We start from the raw sequence: 9,051 nt of genomic DNA on the forward strand, positions 1-9,051 counted from the left end.
ACAGTACGTACACGGCGTGCGGGATACACATACACAAACACCCAGAGGATCGGACCGTATTACAATCGCGGGAGTAACATGCATGGGCGCTATAGTAAATTCCAGTTTTCTATGCTTTACCTCACTTGTTCGGCTCAAAATTAAAAGGGGACATATCTGACAGTAAAAGTTAACATTTTATGGAAAATAAATACTAATCTATTTTTACAGAAATATTATAATATGGTTATAAAGGCCACTAAAGTGGACACGTATTTTTAGTCTTTGGGTCATACAGAAAGGCGATCTTAAATTAATCCAATTTCAACTGCCACAGAGATTTTTTTTCTTTTTTTTTCTTTTCTGGTGTGCTGAAAAGTGGAACTTACTTGAGAAGAGAGATGGCAGCATAAGAAACACAATGCATCTGATGTCGCGCGAAAAGGCCATCCCAAATGTGAGGAATACTCCCAACCCCGTCGTCTCGGTCAAAGCATGACTGATGTCATGATGCATTGCGAATCTGAGGAAAGATAACAAAATGTTACTAGATTATCACCTTGAACAAGTTTATAGTGAGACCATCTTTCTGTTATTTACATAGACTGTCGCGCAGGCAGTCTAGATTTGTCATGGTTAATAAAAAGTAAACAAATATAGACCGCGCGGCAGTCTAGCTAAATAACGGATTTGGCTCATTACCACCAATATCTGGCGCGAAATACAGAGACATCAGAGACAAGTTTGATGTCTAATCCAAGACGCGGAGAGAATAGTTTACGTAATTTTTCCCGAGTCACCTTCACAAATTAATTATAACAGAGCTGACATCTTAATACGGGTGAAATGCAGCTCCAAAAGTGACTGCGCTGCTGTTCTGTCAATGAATAACTTCTCTCCTTGTAAAGCAAAGCCAAGTTTTGAAAGTGTCAAATGATAAGTTTTGAAGGAAAATTCTTATGTACCTTTAATACTAAACCTGTTACTGTTACTATTATATTGACGGACTGAATGTCCTCTCCACGCTTGGATGGTTTTGGTGTTTCTACAAGACATTTTTTGGTAGATCTCGGCCCGTCACTATAACTTAATTTTTATTTCCCTCATTGTTACCAGTACAGAATTCACTTATGAATTACCTTAGTCAGAAATGACTAATGACTGATTAAATGATTGACTGACTTAATTAATAAATGAATAAATTACGAACCAATCATCAAGACATCAATCAAGACATCAATCATCAAGACATCAATCATCAAGACATCAATCAATCAAGACATCAATCAATCAATAATCAATCAAAATGTTACAATGACCTGCAAAATCCCCAACACACAAAAACCAACCTAGGCCTACCTGAAGAAACAGTAAAAAACAAACATCAATAAACATCCGGTAAGAAAGCCATAGATGTTTTTAGCCACCTCATTGGCATAGGTCCCAGCACGGCACACGGCACATTTACAGCACGGCTCTTGTTTCTTCAATTCTTCCGCCTTCATTTGCTTGCGTAGTGCGTCGGCTTTTTTCTCCATTTTCTTTTCTCTTCTTTTCTTTCGACAACAACAGCAGATACAACAACAGCAGAGAACTTTACAGCAACTCTTGAAGATTTGTCGCCAGGATTTCTTCGCTTCCATGGCCGCAAGTAATGCTTTTTCGTCCATATTTTCTTCGTCCGCTTCCTCTTCCTCTTCTTCGTCCGTTTCGTCGTCTCCAAATTCCACCTGTTCCTCGTCCTCGACTTCGTCCGTCTCGTCGTCTCCTGATTCATCCTGTTCCTCGTCCTCCTCTTCCGATTCTTCTTGCTCTTGTCCCGGCTTTTGTTCGTATGTTTGCACGTCTTCCCAGTCGTCTTCACCCTCCTTGAATGAAAATGAAAATGAAAATGAAGAAGAAAATGAAAATGAAAATGAAAATGAAAATGAAAATGAAAATGAAAATGAAAATGAAAATGAAAATGAAAATGAAAATGAAAATGAAAATGAAAATGAAAATGAAAATGAAAATGAAAATGAAAATGGAGATGAGATGAGATGAGATGAGATGAGATGAGATGAGATGAGATTATTATTTATTATCTTTACCCAGGGTATGCCCGAATCAGCTTAAAGCTGTTCTAACCGGGGCCCTGCAATATACAATTAAGTTACAACAATATTAAAAGACACTCATATAAAATATAGTAATTATACATAAAAGCACATTTAGATATACAAACAATTATGGCACGTAATTTCATATAATCATAGGTATATACAACTTTTAAAAACATCAAATCATGATAATCTGCGAATATGCAATCTACTTCAGATGGCTACTTTTATACATTGTCTTGAACGACTGAACATTGACAGCATTTCTAGTAGGCGGGTCAATATTATTCCACAACTTAACGCCACTATAGCTAAATAATGAGCAGCAAATATGGGTCTCATTTTGGGGCCTCTTGTATAACATTAATGGTTCATCATTTATATAGGTCTACAACTTTAGTATAAAAGTTTGTATTCAAAAATACATGGTGTCCCTTAAAGAACTGTATCGCCGATAACTGAATTTTTTGGGTATTTTAAGGCATAAACCAAACATAAGTAAAACATAATAACCAAATATCGCCGATAACTGAATTTTTTGGGTATTTTAAGGCATAAACCAAACATAAGTAAAACATAATAACCAAGCGTGGTTGAGGTAAATATCAGCTATCACATACGATTTGAATTTTGACAATTGACCGCTCCGTTTTTGAAATAAAAAAAGTTTACGAAACTACCTCAGAATTAAATCTATCAACAGATCAATGACAATTACAGACGTCTCATGCGATGATGATGCGCAGTGATTAGTATTCCGAATCTTAACAGATCTCTACTAGGCATCGCCAGGGTTCGAACCCGCAATCTGTCGCACCATAGTCGAACGCCTTATCGATTGAGCTAACTTGACTGCTGTGAGCTAACTTGACTGTTATGTTTAGTTGTGGCGTTAATATACCCAAACAATTAAGTTTCCGACGATACAGTTCTTTCAGGGACACCCTGTATCACAAATTTCATCTAAATGAAGCGCAAGGGTTTTTTAATGAGATTTGATGCGCCTTCACGCTGCGACGTTTTTCAGTCGCGATTTTTTCACGCTTGTTTTTACACGTTACGCATTAATTTTCTTGTTTATTTTTAGATTGTTTTCTTGTGTCATTTTATAATAAAGCCTGAAGAAGGTACGCTTGGTACCGAAAATTTGCTGCTAAAGTATAACTGTTTCCAGTCTCCGTTGGTTTTTTTATATTTTACTTGACGGGAGTGTACCTTCAGAGATCCAGTTTAGTATGTGTGTTCTGTCAACCATCAGTTTTACAAACTGAACACAAATGCATCAACTAAATTTTGCCCTGGCCCGAAACCATTTGAGCATTTTAGGTCATAATAATTATCCTCTTTTTAACCCATTAGCATTAAAATACCAGATTTTCCCGCAGCTTTCTCCCAGTAACTTTTGAAGCGGGTCACCACCAACGATTGTGCGATTTGGCCATTCTTGGAAATTTGCAGGGTAGGCTATATCATTAACGATAGCCGATAGGCCTATTTCATCAATACTAAAATCAGCAGTTAGGCCTATGTATATGACTACTTTCTAATCCATTGCTGAAATCAGATGTATTGTGTTTTGAATGCAGTCGGTGTTTTGGAAATTCACATTGACCCTATTTCATTTAATAACAAAATAGCACATTGAATGATATCAATTATCAGTAGCAACAAATGAACATTTTAATAGCAAACTTAATACGCATTGAAACACAGTAAACCTTACCTCATCGTCAGGTCGATTCTTTTCACGACGTTCAGTTTCTTTATCAATCAACTTCTGTCTTTGGTTATCGATGAACTCCTCAACCTTTTCCTCTACCTTTTCCTCCACCTTGTCTTTGATTTCTTCCTTGATCTTTTTCTTTATCTTATCTTTCAATTTCTTCTTTACTTTCTTCTTCATCTTATCTTTCACTTTCTTTTTCATTTTCTTTTTCATTTTCTTTTTCGCTTTCTTTTTCAATTTCTTTTTCATTTTCTTTTTCATTTTCTTTTTCATTTTCTTTTTCACTTTCTTTTTCATCTTCTTTTTCATCTTCTTTTCATCTTCTTTTTCATCTTCTTTTTAGCTTTATCCTTAATCTTCTTTTTCATCTTCTTTTTGGCTTTCTTCTTCACTTTGTCCTTGATTTTCTTTTTGATCTGCTTCTTGGCTTGGTCTTTTGCTTTTTTCTTTACTTTCTTCATCACCTGCTTTTTTATTCTTTTTTTCATCTGTCTTTTTGCTTCTTTCTGTGCCGCTTTCTTTGCCGCTTGTTTTGCTGATTGCTGAGCTGCATAACGAGCCCCTTGAGCTGCTACCGCCATCTTGCTGACAAAAACTTCGCAATAGTATCAGTTTTTTCTTGACGAGAATGAAAATTCCGTCACGAAGGCCTCAAATCTTGCACGTGTATCCCAATCAGATCACAAGCGTGTTGTTTACATTAAATGCAGCGTTCGCGCTATAAATTTCATTTCGAAAGTCAGCGCGTCACTATGTTTCAACGCGCGTACGCGATCTGCGTACAAAGTGGTCTTGCGCGATTTGGTCAAATCGGGAGGATAAAATTTGTATTGCATCATTTATGCACGTATTCTGGTAATTATTTTTATACCATGAAAACACAGGAATGTTTGTGTATGAAACAGATAAATGGAATAGACACACGAATAATATTCATCATTAAATATATAAATAAACTAATCGGTTAAGTCAATAAATAAATAAATAAATAAATAAATAGGTAAATGAATGAATAATGACTGAATAAAAAAAATACAGGATTAAATAAATAAATAAATAAATAAATAAATAAATAAATAAATAAATAAATAAATACAATCATGAATAAGTGAATTGGTCAACAAATACACAAATTAATACATAAAACAATACACAAATAAGTAAATAAATATATCAATTAATTAAATTTACTAATATTAATTAATCAATTAATTTATTTATTTATTCTTTTTTCGTCTGTTTTTGCAATTAATTGATTAAACTTACTAATACTAATAATTAATGAATTATTAAATTAATTAATTATTTAATTTATCCATTCAGTTATTCATTCATTTAATCCTTCCTTCCTTTCTTCATTCATTCATTCATTCATTCATTCATTCATTCATTCATTCACTCTAGCTGTGAACTCAGATAGTCCAGGCTTATAATTCTCGACCGGCAATCGTGATCTCCGGGGTTCAAACTCCGCTGAGTCCTGATTATATGTCAGTTTGCTCAAGCTTCACAAAGTCAATTAATTAATTTATTTATTTATTCATTAATTAGTTAATATTCATTCATTCATTCATTCATTCATTCATTCATTCATTCATTCATTCATTCATTCATTCATTCATTCATTCATCCATTCATTCATTCGTCCGTTCATAATAAACTTAAACTAGACTCATTTCTCTTGTAATATATAAATGCAACAAAACCGCATCAATAATTTCTATTAAATGCATTGATTTATTTTGCTTATCCCATTCCATACAATTTGTAATTTTTATTAAATTAATGTGCACATTTGATATAACTACATAACCATAATAAGAAACAATCGTTTGTTATAATTCTTACCACTAATAGCTTTTGTATTGCTGTTTGTACAAATATCCAGGAGATAAACCCACGCCTCTTTTAAGGGGGTACTACACCCCTGGCCTATTTTGTGCCTATTTTTGCATTTTTCTCAAATATTATAGCGCATTGGTGACAATTAAGATATGCATGTTGTAGGGGCAAGGACTACAACTAACAACTATTGCTCTGAAAATTCAGCAACTCAAGGCAAGTAGTTATTGATTTATTGATCAAATACTGGTTTTCCCTCATTTTTGACTGCAACTCCACAACTGCTGTCTGTGCCGAAATAAAATGTCCAGTGCAGTAGTTGTAGTCCTTGCCCCTATAATATACATATCTTACTTGTCACCAATGCGCTATAATTTTGAGAAAAATGAAAAATAGGCACAAAATTGGACAGGGGTGTAGTACCCCCTTAAAAGATACTAGTTCCAACAGTTCCTTTACAAACACATTATGGTCATTTAGACAATGGTCATTCAAAAAGTTCAACTACAATATAATACGCACATCTCTGCATAGCAGCCCTTTCCCACGATTGTTTGGGTCTTATCTAGCTTGTGAGAACACTTTGTTTTAATATTTTTAATATTTATTACGTTGCAGGCGAAGTAAAAATTAAATTAGAATATGATGTCGCGGAAATGGAGAAAATCTCTACATAATTCTACAAAGAAATAAGTAGACCAACTTGACGTGACCATAAAAAATGATCACTTCTGTTGTTTTTTTTAGTATATGGAGAGGTTGGTAAGTTGAATGACTCAATTTGCCATTTCCCCTGTTGGACCAAACTTATTAGCATTTTTTTTAATTCATACAACATCCAAAAATTAAAACAAAAATGAGACAACATGCCGCAAAAAATGGGCAATTTCTACCCTCCTTTTTTAAAACATTGTCTCTGAGTTAAAATCTAGACAAAGAGGGCCCGTAGGCAGGTGTTTTTTGCGAGGGAAGGGTGAGCACGTTTAAAATGTAGACCTTTTCCCTACCAAAACTCACATTAATGCAAAAAGTGGACTACGTCAATCTAACGAACTTTTGTGTGCTATTTTGAGTTTAGCATGAAAAGTGGTCCCTTTTTTACTTTGGACCTTCTTTGGTATTTTACTCTGAAAAGTGCACTTTTATGTAGGACCTACATCAGGGCGGCGGGGGACGGGTGCGTCGCACCACCCGCACTAATTCCCCTTTTTTGGTGGGTTTGGGTCCCGCCCCATATCGCTTGACCCTTAATTGGCAAAAAATCACAGTTATACGGCACTGGCTATAAGAGTGGAGGTAGAACTTATTGAATGACCCTTGTATCAGATTTTAACCACAAACATCAACCAATGTCGTTTATTTCTTCTCTTTGTTGCTGAAATGAATCGCGTGCTTTTTTCAGCCCAAGAAATGTATACACAAGGCATCTAAAAACGCTACAAGCTCATTTTCATTGATCTTCTCTGCGGGTGAATCCTACTTCTTCAAACAATATCCCAAGGTTGATGAATTTGCTTCAAATTGTGTATGTTTTTAACTATATTAACTATTTTACTTAGTATCTCAGTTATCTATAAGTAAATTGGGTATAAGACACTATTCTTCTAAATGTTTGCAAATCCAAACCTCTACACTAACATGATATGTTCATTTTATGGATTCTACGCAACATATATTTACAGCAATGCCATTAGGTCTACTACTTTACACTACTAGCTTTATACCATAATATTTTACTCTAATTTATTACCTTCATTCACGCTCAAAAATATAAATTATTTTAGTTTTGTTTAATTTATAGTATTTCATTTCAACTAGTTAAATGTTATGCTATGTCTATTGACAATACACATGGAGCAAATTCGAACATCCGAAACTGACAAATGCCATTTCAGATGGAGAGCTCAAAAATGACAACAGTGGTACATTAATCGTATGCTAACATTTTAAACAAAATCCAAGCCTATTATATTAAAGTACAGCTGCTAATGAACATGATTGAGAGGTTGCAATTCCTTTTACTTACGCCCATTATTTGTGAAAGATGAAAAAGAACAAGTTTACTGACAAAATACCAAGTTATACAAATTTTCATTTTGGGGTTTGATGCTTTAAAATGTTATGTTTTCTTTCATTATTTGGCGTTTTTCTAGAAATTTGGCCAAAAATCACCATGCATTCCTTTTAGTAGGCCTAATTATGCGCTCCTGCCCAGTGTAAATCTGATCTTAAACTCGGAGGCAACTACCTTTTAAGGTAATTACGAATTAGTGCATTAAAACAGGAAAAAACTCTTATTAATTTAGAGTGACGGATCCATATTACTGGGGTGGGGGACATATTTGAGTTTTTCTGTAACGTTACACAACCTGTCCTAGGGGTGCACGGGGGAGGAGCCATCCCACGGAGTCGAAAAGAGTGCCAAAATGTATGTCAAAATTACCCATTTTTCTGTAGCGCTGCATGATCCGTCCGGGTCAGTGCTGGGGGAAACTGCATGGCCTCTTTGTAACCCATGGATCCGCCACTGAATTATGGCCTATGATTATGGTGGTTATTTTTTGGTTATTTGGTATAGGCCTATAAATCATCTGGTACGAAAACACTCTGTACAAAATCAGAACGTGTGATAGGCAATTAGCGTATTTATCCTGTAAGGAATCGTAACCTCGCAATTATTTGTTGTGATATCATCATACTGCCAAAATCATGCAGATTTCTTAATAAACCATCACATGTCCAAGTATCAATGGTCAGTTTTTAGAAAGACGTTTTGCTGCCTGTGCATGACAAGCACTGACAGCTGACCCCGATGACATCGCCCTCTATAATCTGCATAATGCAAAGGGAACGGCTGGTGTACAATTATCTGTGATTTGTCTGTATGATAAACCACACCAATTATTTCAATGATGTTCTCTACGTTAATTATATTATACAAGTTTACTTACAATTTGACATGTTTCAATCTTTTTATGCATACTTACAAATAAATACACCAATTATTAAGACGGAAAATAACAACGCTATCGTCACATGTATACTTCCAGCAAGTATGTGCTGTCACATGCTTCATTCTTTGCCTCAAATTCATATCAATACACCGCATGATATTACGACTGGACACTTCTATCTCGCACTTCATAATACGCACAAATACATTCATTACTATGAATACACATCTTGAAACACTTCAAATAAAATGATAAACTGGCACGACGATACCTACGATAATGGTGTTCAATCCAAGCAAATTGAGGGCCCTAAAGCTGTTTTATAGTGTTCATATTTATTACACCATCGAAGATGATGACGTGATACACTCTCTAAATATATTTGTTTTCACTTCCAAAGTTTGCCTCTAGAGATGTACATGAGTTTAATTGCAACGGGTAATTTTACACA

Source organism: Amphiura filiformis, chromosome 20 (genome assembly GCF_039555335.1).
Source record: "Amphiura filiformis chromosome 20, Afil_fr2py, whole genome shotgun sequence".
NCBI lineage: Eukaryota > Metazoa > Echinodermata > Ophiuroidea > Amphilepidida > Amphiuridae > Amphiura > Amphiura filiformis.